The sequence below is a fragment of the Triturus cristatus genome, chromosome 3_1 (genome assembly GCF_964204655.1).
Source record: "Triturus cristatus chromosome 3_1, aTriCri1.1, whole genome shotgun sequence".
In the NCBI taxonomy this organism is placed as follows: Eukaryota; Metazoa; Chordata; class Amphibia; order Caudata; family Salamandridae; genus Triturus; species Triturus cristatus.
Window position 1 is genome coordinate 1,058,492,008 of NC_140583.1, and position 16,012 is coordinate 1,058,508,019.

Sequence of the window (16,012 nt, forward strand, 5' to 3'; positions counted from 1 at the left end):
CACCAAAACAGGAACAGGATTTTTTCCCCCTAGGAACAAGATTAAACTCCAAAATGGCACGGGTATACCAGACCCTAAGGAGGATACAAACAATCAAGTCAAGAAGCTTTTATTCGGTTAGTATAAATACAACCATATAAGCTGAACACACATAATAATATACAATAAAAAATTTGACATATATTTGACTTAATTACAATCTAGTGACAGATCACTGAACCGGGACCAGTATCTCGCACGGAGTGATAAAATACCATACATAAATACTCATCAATAAAAAAAATAAAATCCGACATGTCGCTAATAAGTAAATAGATGTTGCAAGGTAAACTTGGAATCAAACGGAATTATAAACTCCAATTGCTAATAAAGTGATATGTGCATAGTACAAAATTTAGGCATACATATATACATTAGTATATTGTTACTCAAGGAACAAGAATTCCGTAATTTAGGAAGCATTCCATACCAGAAATAAAGTGACGTGTGCCTAAGTATAAAATCCATGACATGATAGAAGACACCCCCATGCCATAGTAAAACTAATGCACTAGTTCAAACGTAACAGGATAACCTTACACTAGTTATTACAACTATGTGTAAGATAGCATGTAAAAACATAAGGCTATCTAGAGCACCACCATATAATCATAGTAACTTATACACATCTACATGATAGCCATTATAGAGCGCATTTCTCATAATCATAAAATTATGGATTTCCTGGCAGCTCTACACTTCAAAATAAAAGATGCAACATAGAAGCAGACGTCTGGGCTTTGAAGGGAACATAATAAGTTCATAGCGTCTGCTGTTAAACGGATATTATATTTTAAAAGGATAGGTTTCAGATAAAACTTCCTTAAGAAAACATAAAACTTGCAGAATAGCAGGAAATGGCAACAGCTTTGTTTAGAGACGTTATCACATGGGCAGTTTGAATTGGAACCTGCCCCTATTACAGGGAAGGATACTAGATGATGTACGATGCCCAGTCTTAAACGTACTAAAACAAATCGGTGCGATTTATTAGTCACATCCACCAAGTACGACTGAAGCCCACTCTTAAGGCTAAGCTGCCTATAAAATACAGAAGTTTTTTGGGTCCGAAGTTGTTGACTTCTTTCTTCCATCTTATACAATATAAAGGTGTCTTTAATTTCCTTCTTTGAAAGAGGTATTATATACTCTGAATGAATATTAATTCCAAACAAAGTATTATACCAAGAAATAATGTAATTTAACCACGGAATACGATGACATAAATCTAACTTAAGGCAGTCTTTAATTACAGACTGTGTGAACTCAGTTTCCTTTTTATGCCATATTGCACGCCATAGTAATAGGGGGCGTACTGCAGCCAAATCAGAAATATATTTGAGGCCAGTTTCCTGGTGAATCAAGTCTGTGGAAGCTGCAGCCGGGACACATAGCAGTCGTTTAAGGAAACTGTTTTCATTTATCTGGAGTTGGCCAGTAGAGGAATAACCCCATAATCCAGCTCCATATAGAGCTGAAGAGACACATCTCGCATTATATATGGTGACTATGTCCTTTATTCTATGGTCCCCTATTTTCGTTGCAAATCGTAAAATACCATTATAATTCCTATTTACTTTTTTTCCAATATTTACTTGCTCGTTAGTCCATTTGCCGTTGCCATCAAAATTAATACCTAAATAGCAAAATGTCTTAACAGCTTGGATCTTTGAACCTTCTAGAAAAAAGGAGCATGGTGACTTCAATTTTTTACCGCATGTCATTGTGAAAGTCTTTGATTTATTAATCAGCAATTTCCTGCCATTTATAAAATGAGTAAAAGCGTCGATGAGACGTTGTAGTCCCAAAGGGGTGCGGGAAATTAGGACAGCGTCGTCCGCGTATAACAATACCGAAACGACCATATTGTCAATTTTGGGGGCGTCGGCTGGAATGTTGTTTAAAATAGATGCAATTTGATTAATAAAAAGGGAGAATAAAAAGGGTGCCATAACACATCCTTGCCTTATGCCTCTACGCACAGTAAAGAAGGGAGTTCGCTCGCCAGTGGGCCCGTAGCGTACACTGCAAGAAAGTTTTTCGTATAGCCTTGCTAGAAAAAATACAATCTCCTCCGGTGCTCCAAGGTCGAGCAGTACTGACCAAAGGAGCGAGTGGTCCACTAGATCAAATGCGCTGCTCAAGTCAGCGAAGCATAAAAACAAATTACCTCCTTTCACTGTAGTATATTTATTGATAAGCAAATCCAAATTAAGGCATTGCTCGATAGTCCCAATGCCTTTCCTGAACCCGTATTGAACTGGGGTCAATACATTTGAATCTGCAGCCCAATCTTCCAGTCTTTTTAAAAGTACCCCACTTAGTACTTTAATTGAAGAATCTAACAATGAGATAGAACGGTAGTTACATGCTTCAGATCGTGATCCCTTCTTATGTAGAGGGACAATCAATGATTCAGCCCATGATTTTGGAAAATTCCCCTCAGATGCAGCATTAAAAATTCTTGTCAGGATTGGTGCCCAGAGATCTATTTCGTCTTTATATAAATCAATCGGGACACCATCCGGGCCTGGTGCCTTGCCCCCTTTACTGTTTACCATCCCTTCTCGCACCTCATCGACGCTAATCATTAATGGCATAAAAGGCCAAATAGAATCATTTGATAAAAACTGATCTAAGAAAACCTTATCTGGGTTAAAAATGTTAGAAAAATGTTCTATCCACTCCGTGCAATTAACATAGGACGTCAGCTCAGGGATATGATCATCCTTTAAAAAGGGACTATTTATAATTTCCCCAAAAAGTTTTACATTTTTAGTGTCACTTGCAAAGCCTAGCTTATCCCAGGCATCTATTCTCATCGCCTTTTTGTGGGCAAGGACAGCTTGTTTATAGGCATATCGCAATTTGCGGACTAAGATTTGGTCACGGGGCTTGGACCTTAGAACTGACTTTAGCTTAGTTAATATCTCCGTACATTCGGCGGAGTTGAACCACTTCTTACCGATGTCTTTTGGACCTTTGGATTTCCGAGTTAATATATCACTTACCACCTTATTAATATTAGAGAATTCCATACATAATTTACCAGGGGTAACCTCATCCCTTAGACAGTAATTAATACTGTCTCTACAGCTACTAACGACAGCCGATTGGATCTTATATGGGTCTACACCATCCCATTTAATTCTCATACCGTTCGGCCTGATAGGGAGAATATCTGTAATTGTATACTCATTATTAGTCAGTTTGTTACCCCATGCCAGCAGGTCTATGGAAATACTGTTGTGGTCACTAACCACCTGTTCGGTTATCCAAAGGTCCACATATGGACTATTCCTAGTTAGTAAGATGTGATCAATATTACTATTTACTTCTCGACCAGTGAATGATGGACATTTGATATGGCCCTTTCTCTCGGTGCAATCCAATAGCTCAAGGTCGAATTTGGCCATTAAAGCATTAAGGGTCATGCCGTAATCACAGTGTGGGAAATGTAACATATCATCCTTAGTCCCTGCGATGGTTAAATAAGACTTCATATAACCACAAGAGTTAGTAAATGTGGTGGGACAAGCTTGGATATTAAAATCACCAACCCACACAACAACAGTCAGCTTAAATGAAATATTTAATACCCTGTGCAACTCTTTTTCCAGTGAAACTAAACAAGCTCCCCTATCCCTGCGAAAATTATTATTGTAAAAATTAATTAATACCAAATCCTTTCCAGCAGGGAATGATAGGCGCAGAACTTGACTATGGGTGTCAATGAAAGAATAAGAAATAATTTTACATCCAATCAATTTAGTTGAGATAAGCAAGAATTATCCACCCTTGGCTCTACCCATTGAGGAGGGTATCGCATTAACACAATATGAGGTGTAACCTTCCACAGTGACATAATCTGTGCTCCATGTTTCTTGAAAGCAAATTATGTCACTTCCGCGGTTAATGAAATCTAGCCAAAAGGGAGTACCTAATTTATTTCCAAGACCTGCGATGTTCCAGGTTGTTAATGAATACCCTTCTTGAATCTTGGCGATTTTGTCATTATGCCTATTTGTAGGTACTTCTATATTCATGATAGGCTCTCTAGGTATGCTAACTATTAAGATGTCAGGCACGCTAGAGTCATTTATAACCGGTAACCCGTTCATCATAGTAAGATCCTGACAAACAATCAAAGAGCAAACTCGCCTCGACCAGAAAAGACCATCTCTGATAGTGAGGACAGTTATGAAACTAATGGACATGATTGCACCATGCATCACCCTCATTACACTTGCACTTCTACACGTGTGACCTCTACAGGAATGGCTGGACAACAGTTCACAAACCACAGGATAGATCTAGTGGCTGCAACAGTGAAGGTACAGAAGGAGATACAATGGTGGCCATCCAAGAACATAACACTAGGCAGACCATTCAAATCACTAACTCCCCTCAGTGACCATCACAACAGATGTGCCCCAAAAGGGTTAGGGAGCGCATTCAGGAAACTTAAAGGTATGAGGTCAATAGAACTTTGCAGACTCCGTAAAATATATCAACTTCCTACAGATGAAGACTGTGAATCTGATAGAGACTTCTAGCTGCATATTCCTTATCTTTAAATTCCCCAGGTGACAGGCTGGCTCCTGAAACTTTTGCTGAGCAGTACCCCTTGCGCGCGGCATCAGGTGGCACCGCGTGTTGTCGGTAGCATCGGTTATGACGTCGCCATGCCGATATAGGCGCCACCTAGGCACGCAGATGTCAGTTCTTTTTTTTCCGTGCCGGTTATGCGCCCATTCGGGAAGAGCTACCCCTCAGCCGCTGTATGGCAGGATTGTTCTCGACTTTTGTCGCATACTAAGACTTGTTTCCACTTCATACGCGAGGGATGTCTTTGAGGAAGACCAGTTTGAAGCTGTGCGGTGCTTGCCACCGCATGATGTCGGTTACCGATCCGCACCTCGTCTGTCTCTGGTGTCTTGTGCGTAACCACAATTGGAAGTCGTGCTCGGACTGCAGGGCGATGGCTCCGAAGGCCTTGAGAGAGCTCCTCGCGGCCCGGCAGTCGACATCGACCAGCGAGACTCTGCGGAAGTCCTGGTCCCAATTGAAGAAGAGGAGGTCGAAGGACCACTTCCGTCCCACTCGAAGTCCTTGGGAAGAGGCATAAGTAAAGAAGGAAGTCCCATCGGCTGGCATCCGCCGTTGAGAGAAGTAAGGAACACAGACGCTCTAGGCAAGGTTCTGTGAAGCCGGAGTCGACTTGGCGCCTCTCACCCTTTCCGGGAGCTGGAGTGACTCCCGCTCAAATAAAAACATTTTACGAGGCCATGCGCCGTGTATTTGAGCGGTACGACCCCGCTGGTGAGCTTACGGACCCCGCGGAGTTGGAAGGGGCCCCATTGGGTTCAACACTGTCTGCTCCAGTCATGGCACCGGTGGGGCCCTCAAGGATCGAATCCCGCAATGCCAGTCATGGCATCGCGACCTTCCCCAGAGTAGGACCCGAAGTCATCTTCATCCCAGATGACACGGAGCCGGAACAACGTCGCTCGATGCGGATTTAACCCAGATGTTCTCTGTTGTCGCCTGAGCACTTTGAGGATGTGCTAGGCTCAGGAGAGGAACGGCAGTGGTTTATGGACCCTCCGGAATACCAGGATATGTCTGTGGAGAACTTGCACTGGTATGGGGAACTTAGGGAGGCCAGTGGACTGGACACCTCTCCAGATACTGGCATGCTCTCTGCCAACAGTGGCTACGAAGGAGGGGGAATCCTATGCCATGGTGGTAAAGAGGGCAGCTAAGGTCCTTGGACTGGTGCTTCAAGCAGGGTTTTCAACTTCCGAACCCCTTTTGCCCTTTAATGAAGCACTTACAGACGTGACGTCCTACTAGGCACGTGGTCCAAGCCTAGCACAGGGGCTCCAGTGAATAGGACGATTACACGCCACCATCGCCAAGCTCTGTGCAACCCTAAGTTATCCAGCCAACACCCCACCCCAGAAAGTTTGGTGGTGCAGGCCTCTACGTCCCCGGTCGTGTTACATTCTGCCCCTCCAGATAGGGAATCCAAGAGGTTGGTTGCATTTGGGAAGAAATTGTTTTCTTCCTCCAGCCTGAAATTGCGGTTAGTGAATATCACATGCTTATTGGGCAATTTCTCCCATTCCCTTTGGGAGACTGTTGCGCAAGTGCTGCCACAGGTCCTGGAAGAGGCCCGAGCTCGACTCTCTCAAGCGATTAAGGATGGGAATGAAGCAGCAAAATTCACCATACAGTCTGGTTTAGATACAACCGTTACACTGGCAGGTCAATTTCAATGACAGTGGCATTGAGGTGCCACACCTGGCTTCGAACAACTGGTTTCTCGGGGGGATGTCCAGGCTAATCTGATGGACATGCCCTTTGATGCAACCCGTCTTTTGGGGGAAAAAGTCATTCGGCCATGGTCAGGTTCAAGGACTCTTGAGCTAGGGCCAGATCCTTGGACCTCTCTTCCACGCCTGGTGGCCAGTCTTCCTTTCACCCCTTTGTGGCAAAAGATGGGGTTTCCAGCCGCGTCAACCCTATCCCAGCCACTGTCCTGTACAGAATGCCCAAGCCGTACGAGGACGTGGTGCATTCTCATCCAGGAATGGAGGCCAGAAGTCATTGGCCACACTGCCCCCAGCAACCGTAGCCTCCTAGGCTGCTTCTGCAGGGCCACACTACTCCAGTTGGTGGGAGAATTTGTCATCATCTCCCCCACTGGAGAGCCATAACACCAGAGAAGCGGGTCTTGCAGATCGTCTAGGAGGGATAATCTCTGCCTTTCCTTTCCATACCTCCTCTCATTCTGCCAAATCGTGAACGGCTGACAGAGGATCATTTAAAGTTGCTCGAAGAGGAAGTTACATCTCTCTTGGCCAAGGGGGCTATAGAAAGTGTCCCGGTTTCAGAAGTAGGCAGTGGTTGTTATTCCCGCTACCTTCTGATTCTGAAGAACAACAAAGTGTTACAGCCCATTTGAGATCTTCGGAAGTAGAAGTTGTGAGAAAGTGGCTCTGTATATACTGTTCCCAAATAGGTACAGGGTGTACAGAGTCCACAGTCCCCAGAGGTTTGACAGAGGCTAAAGTTAGATATAACCTTACTCTCTAAAGTCGTAGCTTGGTCAAGCAGTAAGGCAGTATCAGAGGACAGTGTAAAGCATTTGTTGGACACACTCAGTCAGCAAATGGTCTCACACACTCAATAACTGAACGCTAGGCCAATGGTTTATATATAAAAAATATATGCTTGTTTTATTTTAGAACCAACAATAGGTATTAAAATATACTTTCTCAGGATGAGATGCTTTATATAAATACTTTTGCAATATGCAATTGGCTTTTGTAGAAAGTTACAAGTGGTTGCAATAGGCAACACAATTTTAAACACATTGAGTTCAATGGAAGTTTCAAGTTATTTGCAATAGATTACTTTTAGGATTACTTATGGGATTCCAGGATGGGATCCTAGATTCAGTCCTGGGTCAGTACTTAGAAACAAGTGATAAAAGTTGACTTAGTTACTGTTATGATTTTTAGACAATACTTTGCTATTTTAAAAGTTGACACTTCGAAAATATTTCATAGAAAACAGTCAATGATTCCCTATGGAAGAAAATTCAAGTTGCAGGTATAGTATGTTCTCGTTACTTTTGTAATCCAGTACTGGGACCTTTATCCAAAACAGGTAAGTAATTACTTTTCATAATTTTTACGATTTTTTAAAGAATAATTAAAGTTTGCAGAAATCGACACTTAGAAGGAATTTCACAGAAAAATAGTCAATGATTTCCTATGGAAGAAAATTGGGTTACTGGTAAGTACGGTTGTGAATATTTTTCAGGGTCAGTGCTGGGCACCAAGATCCAGCACTGTGAGCTCACCTAATAGCAGGTGAGTATTTTCGTTTTCGTTACTCGGCTGATTTTTGGTGAATATTTTTAGTTTTGAAAACTCCACACTTAGAAGAAATTTCAGAAGAAACCAGTCAATGTTACCCTATGGAGAAAATTTTGTTATCTGCTGTAAGGTAAGTACTCGACTGGCAAAGTTAAGGTCCTGGGCACAGACTCGGGGGGTCTCCCAGGGTCAGGTAGGTACAGTAGTTACACCCTCAGCGGCACAGGGGCAGCTGGGTGCAGAGAGAGTTAGGCCCAATGTTATCCTACGGGAGGCAGGGGGGCGTTGGTTGGTGGCTGCTGACTAGCAGGCCACGCGGCTGTGGGAGCTGGGCTCCTGGTCACTTGCTCAGGGCAAATTGGGAAGTAGATAGGTGCAAAGGTTACACTGCCAGGGCCACTCGGGCGGCTGGGTGCAGGGTGCTTTTGAGCCGTCAGGCGCTCAGTTGATTTCAATGGGAAAGCTCCGGTTTAGAAAAAGACTGCAAGCTCGGGGACGAAGATTCTTCAGGTGCCACCACCACTTCGAGAGGTAAGTTGGTTAGTTGGAGGATAGGTAGGTACCCCGGGGTTGGGCACAGGGGGCCGCAGGGTGCAGGGGTGCCTTTTGCTGTCGGTAAATCTTACCCTCTGTTGATCGCGGTTGGGGGGGGGCACCTGGTTCTGAGGCTGCAGGCGTCGTCAAGAGCGTCGAGGGAAGTCCTTGGGTGCCGGACTCGGAGTCACAGTCGCCGTGGGGTCGTCCTCGTGGTCTTTGTTCACTCCGGCACAGGCCAGGCTTGGCGGGTGCAGAGTGTGAAGGGTTCGCGGTTCCGGGCTGATGCCAGGGATTAGAAGCAGATTTTGGGTAGAGCCTCTACTCATGGGAGTCCCAGGTGCTTAGAGCTAAAAGGTGGCCAGATCCTCCAGGGTTTGTGAGGTTGCTGGCTACAAGAGATGTTGGAGCAGGAGCAGGTTCGAGGGTCGACAGGCCGATAGGGCTGGGGCCAAAGCAGTTGGTGTCTTCCTCTTCTTAGCAGCTGCAGGGCAGGTCTTCTTTCTTCTTGGTCTTCTCTGTATTTCGGAATTTGGGGAAGGAAGGTTCAGGGTGCCCCTAAATACTAGATTTAGGGGAGTTACAGGTAGGTGAAAGGCAGGGACCAATTGGTCCCTGTCCTGGGGTGGGTACACCCCCTATCCTGCCTCTCTCCTGTGGGAGGGGGGCAGTAGCCTAGTCCTGATTGGGCAGGGCTTCCCATCTTCAAGATGGCGAGAGCCGGAGATGTGCTTCACCTCGCCTCCCCCACCTGAGGGGTGGGGTTGGCAGGCTGGCACATCCCCGGTCCTTATTTGAGGTTTCCCGGCCAGGCTTCCCACCAGAGTGGGGGCTGCCAGTGGCCTGGGGAAGCTCACAGAGGCGGCATGCCTTTGAAGCTTCCCCCGTCCATCCTGGGGGAGGAGATCTAGTACCTCGCCCAGAATGTGCATTGTTGCAGGCCCAGGAGAGCAGGGGCTCTCCTACCCAGGGGTCCAGCAACATGTCTGCTGTTTGGCAGCCTAGGCAGCCTCCCAGACCAGACGTGGATTGTAGGTTAGGTTTCAGGGGGCATCTCTAAGATGCCCTCTGTAGTGCTTTGTACATTAAATCCCACACTGGCATCAGTGCGGGTTTAATGTGCTGAGAAGTTTGATTCCAAACTTCTCAGTCTTTAGTGTTGCCATTATGGTGCTGTGGAGTTCGTGTTTGATGAGCTCTCAGCACCATGTACTCTTAAATGGCAGCACTGCACTTACAGTGCCCAGGAATGGACCTGGGTACTGTAGGGGTACAGGGCTCATGCTCCTGTGCCCACACCACTGGCATAGGGCACCCAGCTAAAGGGGTGGCTGATGTATGCCAGGGCAGTGTAGTTGGTGGGCATGGCACACAGGGATGTGTGCCAAGTCGACTCTTTGTTTTGTCTTGTACGCAGCCACTCAGCCTGCAAGGGCAGTGTGTGTGTGTTAGGGTACAGGGCCTCTAAGGGTGGCATAATGAGTGCTGCAGCCCTTAGAGGCCTTCCCTGGTCACAAGGTCCTGGGTACCTAGGGTACCATTTACCAGGGGCTGACATGTGGCCAGGGTTTGCCAATTTGGGTTCTGTGTGTTTTAGGGAAGGAACATATGCCCTGGGCACCTGATTGGCAGGAGTCCAGGGCACACTCAGTCAAAGTACATTCAGCAATTCAGCAAAAAGTGGGGTCATACCATGCAAGAAAGATGGCACTTTCTAACAGAAGTTCAAGATGCTCACTGTAGCTCAGGTCTTGTCTGCCCTAGACCAAGAAGACTGAAAGGTAGCATTGGACCTGCAGGAATGCGTATTTTCACATCCCCATCCTGTCGAGCCACAGGCATTACTTGCAGTTCAAGGTAGGCCACGAGCACTTTCAGTTTACCGTGCTCCCCTTTGAACTTACCAGTGCCCCTCAGGTGTTCACCAAGGTGATGGCAGTGGTTGCAGTTCATCTGCGCAGGTTAGGGGTGCCAGTCTTCCCCTACCTCGACGACTGGCTGTTGAAGCCGTCTTCACCCCAGGTAGTCGTCTCCAACCTTCAGCCTGTGGCGAACCTCCTGCATTAGTTGGGGTTCTCAATAAACGTGCCAGAGTCACACCTGACTCCTCAGACGCTCCATTTCATTGGGGCAGTTCTGGACATAGTGCTGTTTCAGGCCTATTCTCCTGTGCAATGAGTCCAGGATATTCAGGTTATGATTCCAATGTTTCAGCCTCTATCGTAGATTTTGGTGAGACTGACTCTGAGGCTATTGGACCTCATGGCCTCCTGCATCCTGTTGATGAAGCATACCTGGTGGCGTATGCGGGCTCTGCAGTGGGACCTGAAGTTCCAGTGGGCACAGCATCGGGGGAAATCTCACTGACATGATCTAGATCTTGGAAGGAACTGCTTGAGATCTGCAGTGGTGGTTGAAGAACCGCGATTGGGTCATTGACAGACCCCTCTCCCTTCCCCTACCAGATCTCAGTCGTGACAGATGCGTCCCTTCTGGGATGGGGTGGCCATCTGGGAGAGGTAAAGACCAGGTGACACTGGTCTCCGGTGGAGTCGGGCTCCACATACATTTGTTGTAGCTTCAAGCGATTCGGTTGGCATTGAAAGCATTTCTTCTCTCTGTCAAGGGCAAGCTAGTGCAGGTGTTCACAGACAACACCACCGCCATGTGGTACTGCAACATGCAGGGCAGGGTGGGGTCGTGGACCCTTAGTTGAGAGGCCCTGCGTCTCTGGACATGGCTGGAACAGCAGGGCATAACCCTGATGGTTAAACACCTGGCAGGTTCCCTAAACACCAGGGCGGACAAACTCAGCATTGATGCCTAGCGGATCACGAATGGCGCCTCAAGTCGGAGGTGGCGCAAGGTCTCTTTCAGCTGTGGGAAGAACCTTGATTAAATTTGTTCGCCTCCGAAGAGGATGCGCATGGTCAGCAGTATAGCACATTGGAGTTTCCAAGGCGTTTATCGTTCGGGGATGCCTTTCGTTGCGAATGGAGCTCAGCTCTGCTGTATGCCTTTCCGCCCATACCACTCCTGCCCAGGGTTCTGAAGAAGATCCGGAGAAACGGGGCCCAAGTCATTCTTGTGGTTTCCGACTGGGTGAGGAGAGTCTGGTATTCAGAGCTTCTGAAAATGAGCATCGATCCTCCGATCAGGCTGCCTCTTCGGGAGGATCTTCTGTCGCAGCAGCAGGGGAGAGTTCTCCACCCGAACCGGTCAACTCTGCACCTCCATGCGTGGAGATTGAGCGGCAACAGTTGATAGCTCTTGACGTTCCTCCTGAAGTCTGTAATGTTATTCTGGTGGCCAGGCGGCCCTCCACTAAGACTATACGCCTGCCGTTGGCAGATATTTGTATTAACTGTACAGAAAGGTCTATTGATCCTCTTTCTGATTCTCTTTCCACTGTCCTTTTGTTCATTCTAACCCTAGCCCAACAGGGCTCTGTTTGGGAACTCTCAAGGGTTACCTTTCTGCTCTGTCTGCTTTTTTGCGACTACCAGACCAACCCTCTCTTCAAATTTCCCATTGTACATAGATTTCTGAAAGGGTTGGATCACCTGTTTCCACCTACACCGTTTGTCATGCCGCAGTGGGACCATAATTTGTCCTCCTCTATCTGATGTGTGCTCCATTTGAGCCTTTACACAATTGTCCCCTCCGGGTGTTGACCATCAAAACAGCCTTCCTGGTGGCGATTACATCGGCCCGGAGGGTGAGTGAGCTGCAGGCGTTATCTTGCTCACCTCCTTATCTTATGTCCTTTCCGGGCAAAGTGGTGCTTCGCAACCAGGCATCCTTTATACCGGAAGTTGTGACCCCTTTTAATCTGGGTCAGTCCGTCATGTTGCCCACCTTCTTTGCTCTTCCGCATCTCTAAGGAAGAGGAGCGTCTCCACTGACTGGACCCAAAAAGAGCGTTGGCGTTCAACCTTGGCCGCACTTAAGAGTTCCGGGTGGACGACCAACTCTTAGTGGGGTACGTGGGAGCAAAGAAGGGAATGGTAGTGCAGTAAAGGACCGTTTCTCGCGGGGTCGTTCTCTGCATCAAGATCTGTTATGCTCTGGCAAAGAAGCAGCCCCCTGAGGGATTAGGGGCCCATTCCACCAGGGAAAAGGCTTTGACTACGGCCATTGTTCGGGGTGTCCTGGTGTTAGACATCCGTCGAGCAGCAACGTGGACATCTTTGCACACATTTGCAAAACACTACTGCGAGGATGGTCAGATCCGCAGGGTCAGGCACTTTGCTCGCTCAGTCCTGCAGGACTTCCTAGTATAGGATATTGGTCCGCAACCCACTGCCAGGATGGTATGGCTTGGGTATTTAATTCAGAGGCAAGGAATGTGCAGCTAGAAGTCTCTATCAGATGAACAAGTTACTTACCTTTGGTAACGCATTATCTGGTAGAGAATCTATCTAGCTGGAGATTCCTTACAGCCCCACCCATGTCTTCCCACTTTGTAGACTAATTTTGTAAGGCTAGGGTAATCCCCCTTTTCAGGGCCCTAGTTTTGCACACGATTAAGTCAGTTACTTCGTGGCTCTGCGCTTCTGGCTTGGGGAAAACTAAAAGCACTGACGTCCGCGCGCCTGGGTTGCGCCTATATAGGCACCGCAACGTCCTAACCGACTGCCGATGCGTCACGCGGAGCAAAATGGAGCCACCCAAAACCGCGCGCAAGTGCTATTGCTCAGCAAAAGTTTCTGGATCCAGACTGATGCCTGGAGAATTCAAAGGTAAGGAATGTGCAGCTAGATAGTGTCTCTACCAGATAATACGTTTCCGAAGGTATGTAACTTGTTCTTCTGGCACCCAAGGCATTCCACACCCACATAGCAGGAAGACAGTATTGATCCAAACGGACAATACTACAACGATGTTTTACCTCAACAAACTGAAAGGAACGAATTAATTTACCCTAAGCAAGCTAGCTCAGGAAATATGGCAATGGGCTATATGAAAGAGAATCAGTCTACAGTCAATTTACCTGCCAGGAAAGGACAACACTGAAGCAGATCAGCTCAATAGGCAGAACAGCAGCTCACTCGAATGGTAGATACAGCAAAAGAGCCTGCAAAAGGCATTCAGACTCTGGGGAAAACCAATAAAAGACCTGTTCACAACATTGGAGAACAGGAAATGCCAATTCTTCACCTCTAGGTTTCAATAACACCTACAAAAAGGGAATGCCCTGTCGGTAAACTGGTCAGGGACATTTGCATACACTTTTCTCTACGTAGAGTAAGCGAACTACAAAAATTAACTATTGAGGAACCATACATGCAAATCCACAAAGACAAGATTGTCCTAAGGATCAATCCTCAGTTCCTACCTAAGGTATTAAGCAAAATTACAAATTAATCGAAGCATTCAGGTAGCAGTTTTCTTCAAAACCCACAAACACGGCTGGAAAGAAGCCTTCATACCCTCCATGTAAGAAGGGTCTTGCAATACAATCTGCAGGAGACAAGACAATTCCATAAGGGGAATCAATTGCTCATCTCTTACTCTGAGTCCAACAAAGATGCATCTGTGACAAGGGAGACAATTGCACTTTGGATTGTAGGGGCAATTCAGGTATTCTGTTACTTAGTGGGAAAGACATTAAACTCCCGGCCAAGAGCTCACTCAACAAGGAAGAAGCATTTACAATGCAACGGTCTCGGCATTGTTAAAGTTAGAGCTATTGGCATTGCTCATGACATTATTTTTGTTGATGTTTTTGTTTTTAAAACATTTAAAGAAACAGCATTGTTATTTACAATGTCAATAGCTTATTCACTCTCAAATGTGAGACCTATTGCATTTGCACCCACACAGACAGAGCCACCCACAGAGCCACTCACATAGAGCAACCCACACACAAATAGAGCCACCTACACACACACACACACGCAGTAGCCCACTGACCTATTTACATTATGTGCACTTTGTGATCTGCATGGTACATGTTCTTTGCTGCAGGCACATTAACCCTATGTGCTACCTTTCCAGGAGTCAAAACGTCCACTAGACAAAACTCCGATCTCTCTCTAGGAAGAACATTAAACACCAATCATAAGTATACAGTTTTAGAAAAATACACTTCGTGATTCTCCCAGGTAATAAAGGCCACGCGAAAACAACTGAAACATTGTGCACAAGTCTGTTGTGAGAGACACTGCAATGTTTATTCTGCCAGAGGCAAAACATGCCTCTTGCATTTTACAAAAATATAGTAATATCGGAATGCGGACCACGAAGAATAAAGCCATACTATCATCTCCTGAGACTACATGGTTTGTAACTGGCAAGTTCAGGTTTTGCTGAAGGCAAAGTAGTTGTATTTTGCTGGTAGAGAGGATGCAAGCACAAGTGTAAAAGTTGGGAGAGAGACGTATCGATAACAAGTTTCAGCAGCATTATTTATGAGATGACAGCTTAGCCGGCTCCAGCCTCAGCAGGGCGTGGACCAGTACACGTAAAATAGTTGGCTTTTAACCCAGCCGCTCACCCGTGGAATGGTACGCTGGTGACCCCAGGAGGTTGGGTGCATGTACAGGACCACAGGCACCCTCTCACCACCCCCCTAAAACCCGGCTCTGGCGCACACTGAACAAGCAAGCAATACCTTCCACCATGATGGGTCCGGGCTGATCTCGCGAGAGCTGTGCGGGCAGCCTACAGCGCTCAGCGACAAGAAGAGTGGTTCTCGCGAGATGCGTGGACGGTTTGCAGTGTAAACTCTCATCCGGACCAGGGCTGCTATAGCTCCACGACACAAGCTAGTGAGTGCTCTTCGAATCAGGATTAAATATTTTGCAAACTGGAACATGAAATGTGCCAGACTCACAAATGTGTGTATTGCACCACCAGGCGGCCGAGCAGAAATTAGCATCTTATTCAGTAATGCTGACAGCATCTCATTTAGCCAAAATGTTATTCGCAGACTGACGTTTGTATGTTATTTGGCGAGCATCTTTTTCACATTCAACATTCTAGAACAGCTTTCATGATCTAAATATTAAATACAACTGCAGTTAACTTTGAATCGGGCATGACGGCGCACTATTATAACGGTAAAAGGCTGCTTTAATAGAATAGGCAAATTCCCTAAGCTAAGCCATGAACACCGCTGCCTTTCTCCGAGGTCAAGCAGAAATGCCTCGGAGAAACGCAGCGGCGTTTTCGGATTCGGGGGCGTGTTTTTCTTTCTCTCCTCTTGCCGTTGGCTGGAATGTTTACATTCCAGAGGACCAAAAGAATCGAAAAAACACGCCCTCGAATCCGAAAAAGACGGGGCTTGTTTGGAGAGACAAAAGCTCTTCTCCAATGGCTGACCAGCATTTAAGAGGCCAGCCAATGGAGAAGAGGAGAAAAAAAGGGGCGGGTTAAAGCACCACTCCTAAAACATTAAATCTCGCGAGCGAGACTGCGCAAGCGCAGCCTTCGCTAGCCGAGACCTAAAAAGGGGGCATCCCTGGCCTCTATGGCCAATGTGCCATTAAACACTATATGGGTATCTCCACACACCTTTACCAAGCATTATTGTGTGGATATACAGA

At 46.5% G+C, this 16,012-nt stretch overlaps 1 protein-coding gene across 1 annotated transcript in view; it reads left to right on the forward strand.

Annotated features, from left to right (window-relative positions):
* Positions 1–16,012, forward strand: part of KMT2A (lysine methyltransferase 2A) — a 1,466,550-nt gene that overhangs the window by 301,017 nt on the left and 1,149,521 nt on the right. The window lies entirely within an intron of this gene.